At 40.1% G+C, this 15,568-nt stretch overlaps 1 long non-coding RNA gene across 1 annotated transcript in view; it reads left to right on the top strand.

Moving 5' to 3' along the window:
* Window positions 1–4,472: 4,472 nt before the first annotated feature.
* The window catches only part of LOC123580838, a 30,644-nt gene continuing 19,548 nt past the window's right edge, over window positions 4,473–15,568 (top strand). Inside the window, exon 1 of the long non-coding RNA XR_006703488.1 lies at window positions 4,473–4,641. This is a non-coding gene — a long non-coding RNA (uncharacterized LOC123580838). The remainder of the gene's footprint in view (window positions 4,642–15,568) is intronic.

The following is a 15,568-nucleotide window of genomic DNA, read 5'->3' as shown; positions in this document are numbered from 1 at the left end:
AGAGGAATTAGAGATTGAGCTCTATAAAAACTCTTAAGGAAATTTGGTGAGTTTTGGGGTTGGTGAACATCGTGGAGGTGCTGGGAGAGCGGTGCAAAAGGAGATGGCATGGAAGCTCTGTGCCCCTTCCCCTCCTCTTTGCCCTATACAGCTTTCCACATAGCTGTTGAGTTGTATTCTTTCTAACAAATCAATAAATGTAAGTAAATATTTCTTTAAATTCTGTGAGCCATTCTAGCCAATTACTGAACCAACAGAAGGAGTCACCATGGGAACTTCAATTCATGACTATTTGGTCAGAAGTACAAATGACAATCTGTACTTGAAATTGGCATCTGAGGTGGAGGTAGTCTTGAGGGCTGAGTTAGCGTTCTCCAGAGAAAAAGAAACAATAGGATAGACAGGTAGAAAATAGAATTTTCCTTTACAGAGCCTTCCCGGAGTTCTGACTTATGAATTACTGTACTTCTAATTGCCATTCCCCTCTGCATTCAGCTTTCTTAGCTCCAAGTTTCTTCATCCTCTTTCCTTCTTCCAGTAAGAACATATCAACATCTCTCATTCCCTTCTGTTCTTTTCCCACTTTCTTAGTCTTTGTGGGTTTTTATATTTTCTCATTTCATTGGAATTTTGTAGCGAAACAAGACAAACGTATGTTTAATCTCTCATGTTAAATCAAGTCACTTTGTAGACTATGTTTTCAAAATTATGAATTCTTTTAATTTTTTTAACCTTTATTTATTATTGAGAGACAGAGAGAGACAGAGCATGAGCATGGGAGGGGCAGAGAGAGAGGGAGACACAGAATCCGAAGGAGGCTCCAGGCTCCGAGCTGTTGGCACAGAGCCCGACGCGGAGCTCGAACTCACGGATTGTGAGATCATGACCTGAGCCGAAGTCGGATGCTCAACCAACTGAGCCACCTAGGCGCCCCAGAATTATGAATTCTTTTAAAATAAGTTACACATTTATAAAGCACTTAAGTGATATCCTTTCTTTTCAATATAGTAGCCTCCCTTATCCATAGTTTTACTTTCCAAAGTTTCAGTTACTGAGCTCAACCTCAGTCCTGAAGCAGATGATGCTTTTCCTGATATATAGTCAGAAGGTCAAAAGCCTAGTGCCACATCACAATGCAAATATCATTCACTTCACTTCCTCTCATCACATAGGCATTTTATCATTTCACATCTTCACAAGAAGGGTGAGTACAGTATTTTGAGACCAATATTCACATAACTTTTATTACAGTATATCTTTTTTTTTTTTTTCAACGCTTATTTATTTTTGGGACAGAGAGAGACAGAGCATGAACGGGGGAGGGGCAGAGAGAGAGGGAGACACAGAATCGGAAACAGGCTCCAGGCTCTGAGCCATCAGCCCAGAGCCTGATGCGGGTCTCGAACTCACGGACCGCGAGATCGTAACCTGGCTGAAGTCGGACGCCACCCAGGCGCCCCTATTACAGTATATAATTGTTCTATTTTATTACTTAGTATTAAAATTTTTCTTAATGTTTTACTTTTGCGAGAGAACAGAGTGTGAGTGAAAGAGGGGCAGAGAGAGGGAGACACAATCTGAAGCAGGCTCCAGGCTCTGAGCTGTCAGCACAGAGCCTGATGGAGGGCTCGAACTCAGGAACTGTGAGATCATGACCTGAGCTGATGTCGGACGCTTAACTGAGACACCAGGGGTCCCTATTATTACTTAGTATTAATCTCCTGCTGTACCTAATTTATAAATTAAATTTTATGTCAGCTATATATGCTTGGGAAAAAGAGTACATACAGGGTTTGGTACTATCACCAGGCATCTACTGGGGGTCTTGAACATATACCCTGCAGATAAAGTGAGAGTACTGAATCTTTGTTTTTTTCTGATTAGAAATGTTTGCTTATTATAATAATCCAAATAATACAGAAATATCTAACAAAGGGAAAGTCCTTTGTAGTCATAAGCTTTAGATAAAGTCACAGGTTGATTTCTAAATATACTGTTTAGTGATTCTATATTTGTAATATATGATAGGAAAAAGCAACAGAAAGATAACATTAAAATATTAACAGCAGTTAACTCTGGATAGTGAGATTAATGGATTCCACCCCCCCCCTTTTGATTTATTTGTATTTTCTTTTTTTAATGTTTATTTTTTTTTGAGAGAGAGAGAGAGGGAATGAATGTATACAAGCAGGGTAGGGGAAAAGAGGGAGGGAGAGAGAGAATCCCAAGTAGGCTTGGCACTGTCAGCACAGAGCCTGACTTGGGGCTCAATCCAACAAACTGTGAGATCATGACCTGAGCCAAAATCAAGACTCGGACATTAAACTGAGCCACCCAGGTGCCCCGATTTATCTGCATTTTCTAACATGTGCCTAAATTAATATCTATTAACCTTTTTCAAAATTTTTTATTTAAAAAACCTTGAAATGTTAAAATTTGTCGTTTCCCTTAAAATAAATGTGTGATTATATTCAAGCTTTTGCAATCTTTGCTTTAAAAAATAAGTTTAAGTTCTTTTTAAAATTTTTAGTGTGTATTTATTTTTGAGAGAGTGCACACATGTACACGGGGAGGAGTAGACAGAGACAGAGACAAAGAATCCCAAGCAGGCGCCACACCATCAGCCCAGAGCCCAACATGGGGCTCAAACCCACAAACCGTGAGATCATGACTTGAGGTGAAATCAAGAAGCTTAACCGACTGAGCCACTCAGGAGCTCCAAACTTTTGCAATCTTTGAAATGAAAATTTCATTTCATTTAAAATATTCCAAGAATAAAAAATAAACAGTATTCTAAGAATAGTAAAAGGCTCACTGATATCTACAGATTAAAATAATTTTAAAATTATAAAAAATAGTAACCAATGGGCAATACAATCTACCATACAGTTTCTATCACTTAATTATGCAATTTGTGTTTAAGATAAACAGGTATTGGGGGCGCCTCTGTGGCTCAGTGGATTAAGCATTCAACTCTGGATTTCAGCTCTAGTCATGATCTCATGGTTTTGTGGGTGCCAGGAATGGCTCTGAGCACAGACTGCCATAGCCTTCCGGGGATTCTCCCTCTCTCCCTGCCCCTCCCCCGCTCAGACTCTGTCTCAAAATAAAAAAAGACTTTAAAGAAAAAAAGACAATCAGGTACTTAAACCTTGAGTTTCACAGAAGAGCAAACTCTTAATTTTTCCTTTTAACATCATTCACCAGATGGTCTAGAAATCTTTGATCTGGAAGCCTTAGCTGGTTTCCAGACCTCTAGCGGAGGTATTACCCTCCTAAAACTTGTGTGATTTCTTGTCCACTCTCTAGGACTGAATCATTAGACTCGTAATTACAGTAAAGCTACTAACCACCAGAAAGTTAGATAATCAGCCAAATAGGACAGAATGAATTTTACAACACAAATCAGGGACCCATTTCCTACAGACTAATTCACAAAAATTGCCTTACAGGAGGTCCCATCAACATTTCTATCTAAATGTCCTGATACCTCAAGCCCAACGACCATTCATTTTGAATTACATTCTTTCAAAAACTGGTTATCAACTTCCATACCAAACACAAGCTCAGTCAAGTCTATCTGGTTCCCACGCGAGTACTGGGGCGTGGGCCTGTTCATCTCCCGGGCCTCCCCACCCAAAAGTCTCCCTTAGTTTCGATGTCCAGAGAGGTCTCTAGCAGAGTTGTTCCGTGCAGTCGGTCCCTAGACTCCCGCCTTCCCAGCCCTCTGCTATCCAGGCAACTGCCCGCCGCTGACGCGACCTTTCTGCCTGGCCCTCGCCTCCCCTTCTCCGCAGTCCCGCGTCCGGCGTGGCTCCAGGCTCAAGGGAAAGCGTCAGTTGACTTCTGCAGCCTGCTAACTACGGGTGCGAGAAAGATTAACCCGCTTCCAACTCAAGGTCCTCCCACCACCCAGTTCCCAGACAGACGCCCCCAAAAGGATAGGAGGGAGACAGGCCAGCGCGCACGCGCGGGACCCCGCCCGTTCTGCCCGCGCGCGCCCGGCCGTAGAAGCCGCCAGCCAATCAGAAAGTGCCCAGCCGCTACGCCCCCAGGTCCGCGCGCGTCTGTCCTTTAAGGGCGGCATTCGAATACAATAGCCCGCTAGCGGACGTTCCCATCGCTTAATGTCTTTCAGTCGTCGCCCCTAGAGACGCCCTTTCCAGGGGCGGCCTCAAAGCCTCTCCCAAGGGAGGGAAAGTGGGTGGTGGGGGAAGGGTGGGGAGTGATGTAGGGTTTTTCATTGTCAAGAAAACCCCTTACACTCTCCAGGCTTCCCCCACTCGCATCTCAGGATAATGAAACGCCTCTTGGCTGGGCTTAAGTTAGTAGTAGACGTTGTGTTAAACGAATGAGGCATTAGTTCTTTCAAATGGTAAGTTCTCCTCGTGAGGTAATGCACATCCGCGCGCTACCCAGAATTCCCCAGTTCCCGCGTGGCGTGTTTCCGGTCTGCGTGCTGCGGGGGAGCAGCAGGGCGAGGCTCCAACGTTCGGGAACCACTTCAGCGTGCCCCGCCCCTGCAGGTCCTAGCCCGTTTTCTCCCCTCAAATCAATAGTTTCCTTGTAAGTTTCCTTGTATTTTATGATTGTAAGAAGAAAACTGCTTTCAAAAAGTGCCTGCTCCCTGCAAAACTGATAGTAAGTACGTAAACGTTTATAAAAGAAAGTTAAACTCACCCACAATCTCGCCACCCAGAAATAACAGTATTAACACACTGCTATGTAAACTTGGAGACTTTTCACATATACACATAAAGTGTTTTTTTGTTTTAAAATTTTTTTTTAATGTTTATTTATTTTTGAGAGAGCGTGAATGGGGTAGGGGCAGAGAGAGCAGGAGACACAATACGAAGCAGGCTCCAGGCTCTCAGCTGTCAGCTCAGAGCTGGACGCAGGGCTCGAACCTGTGAATCCTGAGATCATGACCTAAGCAGAAGTCAGACACTTAACCAACTGAGCCACCCAGGCGCCCCTATTTTTTGTTTTTAATAGAAAAATGTGAGCGTGTTACGGTGTCCCAAAAGTGTCTATCTTTCCAGGTAAATTTAAATAGATAATCATTTTTAATTCTGTGGGGATGTAATGGCATTTAATGATTTTACGTGTACAAACTTGTTCAGCCAGTCCCTAAATCCTTGGACTTCTACAGTTTTTCACGTGTACAAACAATACTAAATGATTATTCGCGTACATAAATCTTTACATACCCCTGATTATTTCCTTACAATAAACTCATAGAAATATAATTACTGGATCAAAAGGAATGCACACTTATAAGACTCTAGATGATGTTACCAGACTCTCCCCTGGCAATGTATTTATTACTTTTCCACCAACAGAGTATGTAAATGACACCTGTGTCTTCATCTTCTTGCTAATCTTCAGTATTGTTAATCTTTGAGATCTTTATCACCTTTTGAACATTTTTATCATCTTTGTCATCTTGTTTTAATTTGCATTTTGTTGACTAAGTGTAAAACTGAACATCGTTCATATATTTATTGGCTCTATTTTTGTGAATTGCCAGTAAATTACTTCTGCCTATTTTTTTTTTTTAATTTTTTTTTCAACATTTATTTATTTTTGGGACAGAGAGAGACAGAGCATGAACGGGGGAGGGGCAGAGAGAGAGGGAGACACAGAATCGGAAACAGGCTCCAGGCTCTGAGCCATCAGCCCAGAGCCTGACGCGGGGCTCGAACTCACGGACCGCGAGATCGTGACCTGGCTGAAGTCGGACGCTTAACCGACTGCGCCACCCAGGCGCCCCTACTTCTGCCTATTTTAAAATTAAAATATTTACATTTAACAAGTTACAAGTGCTTTTTGTATATCAGCAGTATTAACCTGTCTGAAATATAATTATAAATATTATTACCATTTCTTTTTTTTTCTTTTTTTTTTTTTAATTTTTTTTTATCGTTTATTTATTTTTGAGACAGAGAGAGACAGAGCATGAACGGGGGAGGGTCAGAGAGAGAGGGAGACACAGAATCTGAAACAGGCTCCAGGCTCTGAGCTGTCAGCACAGAGCCGGACGCGGGGCTCGAACTCACGGACCGTGAGATCATGATCTGAGCCGAAGTCGGCCACCCAACCGACTGAGCCACCCAGGCGCCCCATCCATTTCTTAATTCAAGTTTTAACATGGCCTGTGCTCATTTGCCAAAGGAAAAAAAGAAATGTCTCACAAAAAGGAAGTATATATGATGCCAGATGGACTAAGATAGCAAAGAATACAATTCATCTGTAAGTTATTAATATACTTACAGTTTAAATTAAAATACAACAAAAATAGACTTTATACATCTCATGAAAATGATACTAAAATTCACTTCAGAAAAGATACAGTTGATCCCCCTTGAACAACACAGATTTGAATTGCATTGGTCCACTTATCTGTGGATTTTTTTTTCAATAATGTAGTACTGTATCATAAATGTATTTTCCTTATGATTTTCTTAATATTTTTCTCTGGTTTACTTTATTGTAAGAATACTGTATATAATACATGTAACATACAAAATATGTGTTAATCGACAGTTTATGTTGTGAGTGAGGGCAGTCAACTTAGACTATTAATAAAGTTTTGGGGAGGGGCACCTGGATGGCTCAGTCGATTGAGCCTCGGACTCTTGATTTTGGTTCAGGCTCAGGTCATGATCTCATGGTTCCTGAGATCAAGCCTGGCATCCAGCTCTGCACTAACAAGGCTGTGCCTGCTTGGGATTCTCTCTCTGCCTTTCCCTTGCTTGTGCACTCTCTCTCTCTCTCAAAATAAATAAACTTAAAAAAAATTCTCTCTCTCTCCCTTTGCCCCTCCCCTGCTTGCGCTCTCTCTGTCTCTAAAATAAAATTTTAAAAAAGCTTTGGGGGAGTTAAAAGTGGATTTTCCACTTGGGAGGGGTCCGTGTCTCCAACCCCTGTGTTGTTCAAGGGACAAATGGTCAGAATATTCAAAGAACGTCATTTAAAAGGGAGAGAGGGAAGCAAAGTGGAGGAGAATGGACTGTCTTGACATGATTTGTAGGCTAAATTTAAACATAATTAGGAGTACAAGAAAAAATACACTATGTGGTAAGTTATATAAAGTATATACTATAAAATTACACAATTTTGTACTGTGTAAAAACTCGGTTTATGTAGAATTAATCAGAATCAGAAACCATAAGTAAGTGCAAATAAGTAGAAGTTTAAGGTGATGGAATTGTTGGGAAGTTTTTCATTTTTATGTAGGCATATATTTAGTTTTTGCCTCTGTTTCTAGCTTTGATGTCAGGCTTATCTGTGTATTTTTTTCTAGCATTTTTAGGTATCCTTAACATTTTTTCAATATTTAATCCATCTAAAGTTTATTTATGAAGAGGAAGGGAAGGATCTAGTTTGATTTTTTTTTTTTTTCTCCATGACTTGCTGGTTGCCCACACACCATTTATTGAATACTCAATCTACCCTATAGATTTAAAATTGTACTTATGTGCAGCACTAAATTTCCAAATGTACTTTATTTTCTGTTCCATTGATTTATTTGTTAACTGGACAGCAATATTATTGTTTTAATATATTTTTTAATTGTTTTTATATTTCTGGTAGGGTAAATTCCTGCTTAATAGACTTCTTTTTCAGAGTATTTACTTAAGAACTGTCTCTTATAAATCTATTTGATAAAATCTAATACATATAACAGAAAATTTTGTAATATATGTAAGTTAAAAAAACATGAAGCAAACTGCCAACCTCAGAGCTCGAACATTACCAATAACTTGCAGCAATCTGTGTATTCTTCCCATTCTACCTTGTCATCCTTGTCATAGATACATTGTTTCTCTCATAGTAACTTTAAATTTATTTTGTCAAATTAAAAGAGTTGTGATTTTTATTGGAATTTCATTAATTTCATAGATTAATTTAGGGAAAATGGACATCTTTATAAAAATAATTCTATAGTTTTTACTGAGTGCTTTGTTTGTGTTAGTCATTTAATCTTCTCAACTCTATTATTGTCACCCTCATTTTATAGATGAGGAAACTCATGTGTAAATAACTTGTTGAAGGTCAGGAAACTAATAGATGACAAAGTCAAAGGTCAAACTCAGGCAATTTGGCCCCAGAGGCTGTACTCTTTTTTTTTTTTTTTTTTTTATGTTTATTTTTGAGAGAGAGAGGGAGAGAGAAAGGGGAGGGGCAGAGAGAGAGAGAGAGAGAGAGAGAGAGACACAGAATCCAAAGCAGGCTCCAGGCTCTGAGCTGTCAGCACAGAGCCTGACATGGGGCTCAAATTCAGGAGCTGTGAGATCATAACCTGAACTGAGACCAAGAGTTGGAAGCTTAACTGATTGAGCCACCCAGGCGCCCCTGGAGGCTATTTTCTTTACCTCTATGTTATATTGTCTCTCCACAATATGGAATCTGCTCATCTATAATGGACATGCCATTCAACTTGCCTGTACCACTCCCCCACGTCCCAATATGCATCTTTATCTTCTTTTAATGAGTAGATACCTGCTTGATCCTCCCCTCCTCTGCCATAGCTGATTGGACTAGAGGGTAGGTAGAAAAGCTGATCCAATCCGATTGTTTCTCCCAGAAATTAGTAAATAGTCTTACTTAATCTCTTGACCTAGAAAGTGATGACACAAGGGCAAAGCAGGGAGAGATGTTTGACCCACAAGTAAGTAGGTAGTGCAGACAAAGCAGGCTTGTGGAGAGGCAGTCAGAAAAGAAGCAGAGTTAAGAAGCCCAGAAGAGGGTGGAGGGGTAGCTGCCTGGGATTCTGGAGCTTTCCAGGTCCTGGTTCGCTCCTACTAAGGCCTTACATACTGCCTTTTCTGTTCTTGGGGATCTATACTAGTTGCCTCTCTTCCTTTAAATAAACTTCCCTTTCAGTTTGAGCTCACCTGAATGACTTCCCTTACTTTTGAAACCAATTATGCCATCTAAAAACATGCCCATTTTCAATTTACCCATTTTCTTTTGGTTTCCCAGTAGCATTTTCTTTACATAAATCCTTTACATTTCTTGTTCAGTTCATTCCTAAATATATTTTTGTTGTTTTTTGCTCTTTACAATGATAATCTGTTCATTGTTGTCCCCTTTATATCTTTTTTTTTCCCTTTATATCTTTTTTAAAAAAATGTTTATTATATTTGAGAGAGGGAGTGTGCTCACGAGTGGAGGAAGGGCAGAGAGAGGGAAATAGGATCTGAAGTTGGCTCTGTGCTGACAGAGAGCCCGAAGTGAGGCTCAAACTCATGTACCTACCTTGAGATCATGACCTGATCCCAAGAGGTTCACTTAGCTGACTGAGCCACCCAGGTGCCCCTACATCTTAATCTATAAAAATTCTACTTCCATTGGGGCGCCTTGGTGGCTCAGTCAGTGAAGCATCTGACTTCAGCTCAGGTCATGATCTCATGGCTCATGGGTTGGAGCCCTATAGCCTGGTTGGGATTCTCTCTCTCTCCCTTTCTCTCTGGCCCTCCTCTGTTCACACACACTCTCTAAATAAACTTAAAAAAAATTCTGCTTTCATCAACTGAGACTGCTAAATGTCAATGGTTTGTAAATGTGAATTATTCTTTTAAAATAATGTTTTATCTATTAAAATAATGTTTCCTACTAGATATATCTGTTCTCTGCTTTCATTTGTTCTGCTGATGATTCATGTGAGGATGATGATGATTCATCTGTTGGAAATGAGCCACAGGGATCCCAAAGAAGTATAGAATTTTCTGTAAACTGTTTTGAAAAGAAAGTCTCATATATGAATAGAAACATTGAGTTTTCAACATCTAGCTGGTATGAAAACATAAAATGAGGAAATCTATTTTTAATAAGACCAATTTCTCAGATATAAAATAATAAGACAATAGAGGGCATTATCTCGGTATATATATATATATATATATATATATATATATATATATTTTTTTTTTTTTTTTTTTTTTTAATGTTTATTTATTTTTGAGACAGAGAGAGACAGAGCATGAACGGGGGAGGGTCAGAGACAGAGGGAGACACAGAATCTGAAGCAGGCTCCAGGCTCTGAGCTGTCAGCACAGAGCCCGACGCGGGGCTTGAACAGACCGTGAGATCATGACCTGAGCCGAAGTCGGACGCTTAACTGACTGAGCCACCCAGGGGCCCCTGGGTAAATATTTTGAATACAGTAGACAACAAAATAAAGACTAAGAGAAATTGATATCTCACTCTTAATATAGGCATATTATCCTTTATCCAAAACCTTTGGCCAGATATGTTTCAGAACTCAGAATTGTTAAGACTTTAGACAGGAGTATAATGCATATACTATATTTTCTGTAACACCTCAGCAGGTTCTGGAGCAGCATCTTATAATCAAACATATTAATAGTCATGTAACAAAAATACATTAGTATGAACCCTAAGCAGGATAAATAAAGGCTATATAACCTATATAATATCCATATATATGTTCAGGTCAGATTTGCTGACAAATGAGTTTGACTCAGCCTTATGAAAAACTTTAGGTTTCTAAAGCTTTTTTAGATTTTGCAATTTTATTTTATTTTATTTTTTAATGTTTATTATTTTTGAGAATGAGAGAGAGACAGAGAGCAAGCAGGGAAGGGGCAGAGAGAGAGGGGGACACAGAATTGGAAGCAGGCTCCAGGCCCTGAGCTGTCAGCACAGAGCCCGATGCGGGGCTAGAACTCACAGACCACGAGATCATGACCTGAGAGCTGTAGTCAGCTGCCCAACCGACTGAGCCACCCAGGTGCCCCAGATTTTGGAATTTTAGATAATGGCTTATAGACCTGTGTAAACAGATATGTTCAGATTTCAACATCTGGCCAGCCCTGGGGGTCAATTAAAGAGTTCTTTGAAGTCCTGGCTATGTTAGATAGTCCTGTGGTTTAGGATGTTTAGTCTAAAGGCAAAGGAGTACACTTTTAGAAGGACAAAATACAGACTTTGAAACAATTATTGAAAAAGTAATGGGTTAAGTATCTTGACTTGCATTCTTAAGCTTTGTCTTCAGTCATTATTTCAGTGTGTGGTGCTTTGGTTGAAAAGAATTTCACTAACAGTTCCTAGAAAATCTTAACATAAAAAGTTGCTGTATTTTTCCTTAGGCCTATCAATGAAGGGATCCTTGATGTTTTTATTTCTAGTACGTAGACTCCCTTCCCTCTAAATATCCTGACTGTGAAGATAATTGTGTCAGTTGAGTCTTTTAAAGTACTCGAATTAAGGAACCTATTCAGTCATCATATACATTGAGTGCCTACTCTGTGTCAGACTGTGCTAGGTACTGAGGATGTAGTCTGGTGGCAGAGAAGCACACATCAATAGGACATTACAGTATCATGAGATAAGTGATGTGAAAGGGTAAGTACAGTGTGCCATGGAACCCCATGTTCTGGGGGGAGGGAAGGACTGAAGGTCGTGTAAGAAATTAGGTAGGTGAATGGGGGAGGGAAATAAAAAATGTTCTGACAGTGATTTTCTAAGTGTGGTTGGTTCATGGACCAGCAACATCAACATCACCTGAGAACTTGTCAGAAATGCAGATTCCTGGGCCCTATCACAGATCTACTGAATCAAAAACTCTGGGGGTGGAGCCTATCAAATCTGTGTTTTAATAAGCCTGCCCATCCAAGTGGTCTCAAGCCCACCAAAGTTTAAGAACCACTGTTCTAAACAGCAAATATGATAAAACCAGAGTGTGTAGGCAAGATGTTTAGTGTGTCTAAATGGCACTATTCACTAGCATATCTGTATTGGAGTGGGGTGGCAGAGTAGGGGGATCATGGAAATGACAGATGAGGTTGGAAAAGTAAACATGCTTCACTTGGGGGTTTTATGAGCCATGTTAAAGAGTTTGGGCTTCATTTATTCAACAAATATTTATTGCATGTCTACATTATAAGTATAGTGTACAAAATGGATTCCCCTCTTGTCAGGGAACTTAGCCAAATAAGCAAATAAATGTGTATGTCGGGTGGTAAAAAAAATGTTATGACACAACAACTTGGATGAATCTCCAGAGAATTATGCTGAGTAGAAAAAGGCAATCCCAAAAGGTTAATACTGTATAATTCCATTTATATAACATTCTTGAAATAGCAAAACTATAGAAATGGAGAACAGATTAGTGGTTGCCAGGGGTTACAGAGGGGGTGGAGGTTGGAGGGAGGTGGGTGTGGCTATAAAAGATATAAAAGAGTAACAGGAAGCTCTGTGGTGATGGAACTGGAAATGTTCTGTATCTGAACTGTATCAATGTCAGTATCCTAGTTGTGATATTGTACTATAGTTTTGTAAAATGTGACCACTGGGGGGAACTGAGTAAGGGGTAAACAGAATCTGTCTGTATTATTTCTTACAACTGCCTGTAAATCCATAATTGATTCAAAATAAAGTGTTTTTTCAGTGCTATCAGTATAAATTAGGTTAGGGGATTGAAAGAGATGAGAGGATTTATTTTATATGGGATAGTTAGGAAAGGCCTAGCTGATAAAGGAAATTAGAGAATTACATATGAATATCTGGAAACTATTAGAAGTATGAAGGCCCTGAGAGTATGCTTGGTGTAGGGACACTGGTGGATAGAGTGGCGTGAGCAAGGAAGAGAGCAAGGGGAAATGAAATCAGAGAGTTGATAGAGATGGTGGTTGTAGAGACAGATCATACAGGGGCTTGTAGGTCATAATTAAGGACTTCTCATTCTGAGTAAAATGGGAAGCTATGGAAGAGTGTGTTTTGTTTTGTTTTTATTATTTTGAGACAGAGAGAGAGAGAGAGAGCAAGGGAAGGGCAGAGAAAGAGGGAGAGAGAGAGAGAATCCCAAGCAGGTTTCGCATGGAGCCCAATGAGGGACTTGAACTCACAAAGTGTGAGATCATGACCTGAGCCGAAATCAGCAGTCAGAAATCACCGAGCCATCCAGGCACCCCTAAGCTATGGAAGAGTTTTAGGCAGAAAAGTAACATGATCTAATTTATGTTTTAAAAGTATCACTTCACTGTAAAAAAAATTGAGTGAGGGGAGTATGAGATTATGGGGGTTTGGACTAAGGTGGCAGAGGAGGAGGTAATAAGAAATAGTTTGATTGTGAATAAGTTTTGTGGGTCCAGCTAATTGGATATTCTGATAGATTGGATGTGGGATGTGAGAGGAGAGGAGAGGAGTCAAGAATGATTCCAAGGTTTGGGCCTGAGCAAGTGGGAGGATGGTGTTACTACTTTTTTTTTTTTTTTTTTTAACATTTATTTATTTTTGAGACAGAGAGAGACAGAGCATGAACAGGGGGAGGGCCAGAGAGAGAGGGAGACACAGAATCTGAAGCAGGCTCCAGGCTCCGAGCTGTCAGCACAGAGCCTGATGCAGGGCTCGAACTCACGGACTGTGAGATCGTGACCTGAGCGAAGTCGGACGCTCAACTGACTGAGCCACCCAGACGCCCCTGGTGTTACTACTTTTATGAAAGAAGAGCAATATATGGCAGAAAATGAACAGTTTAGGTTTGGGCTTTTTGAGATGCCTGTAGACATCCCAGTGGAGATGTTATATAGCCTATTGGATAGGTAAACATGTCTGGAATTTGGGTAGGAGTCAGGCTAGATATATGAATTTGGGAGGCAGTAGCATATAGATATTTAAAGTCAGGGTCTGGGTGAGAACTCTAATGAGTGAGTATATGTAGATAGGGAAGAGAAGAGGTCTGTGGAATAAGACCTGGACACTCCAATTTTGGAGATTGGAAGATAAAGGAGAACTTAACAAGGAATGCAGAGAAGGAAGGCCACTGGGGTAGGAGGAGAACCAAGGGAGAGGGGTATCTTGGAGACCAAGTGAAGAAAGTGTTTTAGGAAGAAGAGAACAACCAAATAAGTCAACTGCTACTGATAGGAAGAATGAAATAAGAACTGAGTTTGTCCTTCAGACAAATATATATTTGGCAAAAAAAACAAAAAAAAAAAAACAAAAAAAAAACCCAAAAAACAAAAAAACCACCTTTAATGTAGATTAACCTTAAAATATTCCTTGGGATGCCTGGGTGACTCATTTGGTTTAGCATCTGACTCTTGATTTCGTTTCAGGTCATGATCTCAGGTTTGTGAGATAGAGCCCCATGTTGGGCTCCGTGCTGGGTGTGGAGCTGGCTTAAGATGCTCTCCCTTTCTCTAAGAACAAAACAAAACAAAACAAAACAAAACAAAACAAAACAAAACTGTCCTTGGTTCCAGAGAGAAATAGAGAAGTAAAACAATTTTACTAATTACTTTCTAAATTAGACCATTATTTTATTGGTTAGAATGCTGCTTTTAGGGGCGCCTGGGTGGTTCAGTTGGTTAAATGTCTGATTCTTGGTTTCGGCTCAGGACATGATCTCACTGTTCGTGAGTTTGAGCCCCACATGAGGCTCCCTACTGACAGTGCAGAGCCTGCTTGGGATTTTGCCCTTCCCTCTCTCTGTGCCCTTCCACTGCTCTCTCTCTCTCTCTCTCTCTCTCTCTCTCTCAAAATAAATAAACATTAAAAAACAAAGAATGCTGCTTTTAAGGGATTAGTCTCTCTCTCTCTCTCTCTCTACTCTCTCTCTCTCTCTCTCTCTCTCTTTAATGGATTAGTCGCCTAAAAGGTACAGATGTAAAAACTACAGGTGGGAGGAAGGCGGGATCTTGTGAGGCAGGAGTTTTGGATATTTCTGCCATGTGGGCTGAATAGTATATAGGCCAGTTTTCAGAGAAAATAGTTCTATGTAACACCAAAAATTTACTGCTAAGCTACCAGGCTCTATGCAGAGAGGTAACCTGCCCAAAGCCCTAGCTTATAGGTAGTAGAATTGGCATTTGAACCCAGGCAGTCTTGCTCAGGAGCCCAGGAGTTTCACCACCACTCTCAGCAGATAAACAGAAATTGAGACAACAAATTGGGCAAGGGTACTGCTTAGAACTGTCTAAGCAGAAAGCAAAAAGGGAAGTAATTATAAAAACAACAAACCTGGATCCTCCTAGGACCTAAGAGCAGGACCAGGGCAAGGTCTCTGGAAGGACGGTGAGTTGGTAATTCATCAGGAAGCAGGCAGGGTGATCTAATTCCCAAATGGCAGACTCCATATATGCTGCATGCAGTATATGTTCTAGGCTTCTACAAATAAAACGTTTTATCTTCGATTATGTTCTTTTCCATAAATTTACAACAGCATAAACAGGCACAGATAACATATTAGAGCATAGACTTTTATCAAGTATAAGAGGAGCACCAGCCTAGGAGTCTAAAGAATTGGGTTTTGTTCATTCATAAATGCTCATGGAAACTTTCAGGAGTGATGGATATATTTGATATATTGAATATCTTGATTGTAGTTTTAGTCTCACAGATGTGTACATATGGCAAAACTTAACACTTTAAATATGTACAGTTTATTAAAGTCATTTATACTTCAATAAAACTGTTTAAAATGTTTATGGAGTTCCCACAGTGCTGGCACTAGGCTATAAAAAGGATATAGGCAGAACCCCATCCCTCAAAGGATTTTTATTCAAGTGTGGGGCCCAGACATGGAAGCACACGGGTC

The sequence above is a fragment of the Leopardus geoffroyi genome, chromosome A3 (assembly GCF_018350155.1).
Source record: "Leopardus geoffroyi isolate Oge1 chromosome A3, O.geoffroyi_Oge1_pat1.0, whole genome shotgun sequence".
NCBI lineage: Eukaryota > Metazoa > Chordata > Mammalia > Carnivora > Felidae > Leopardus > Leopardus geoffroyi.
Note: the sequence above shows the minus strand (reverse complement) of the source record. Positions and strands in the feature narration are given on the sequence as shown.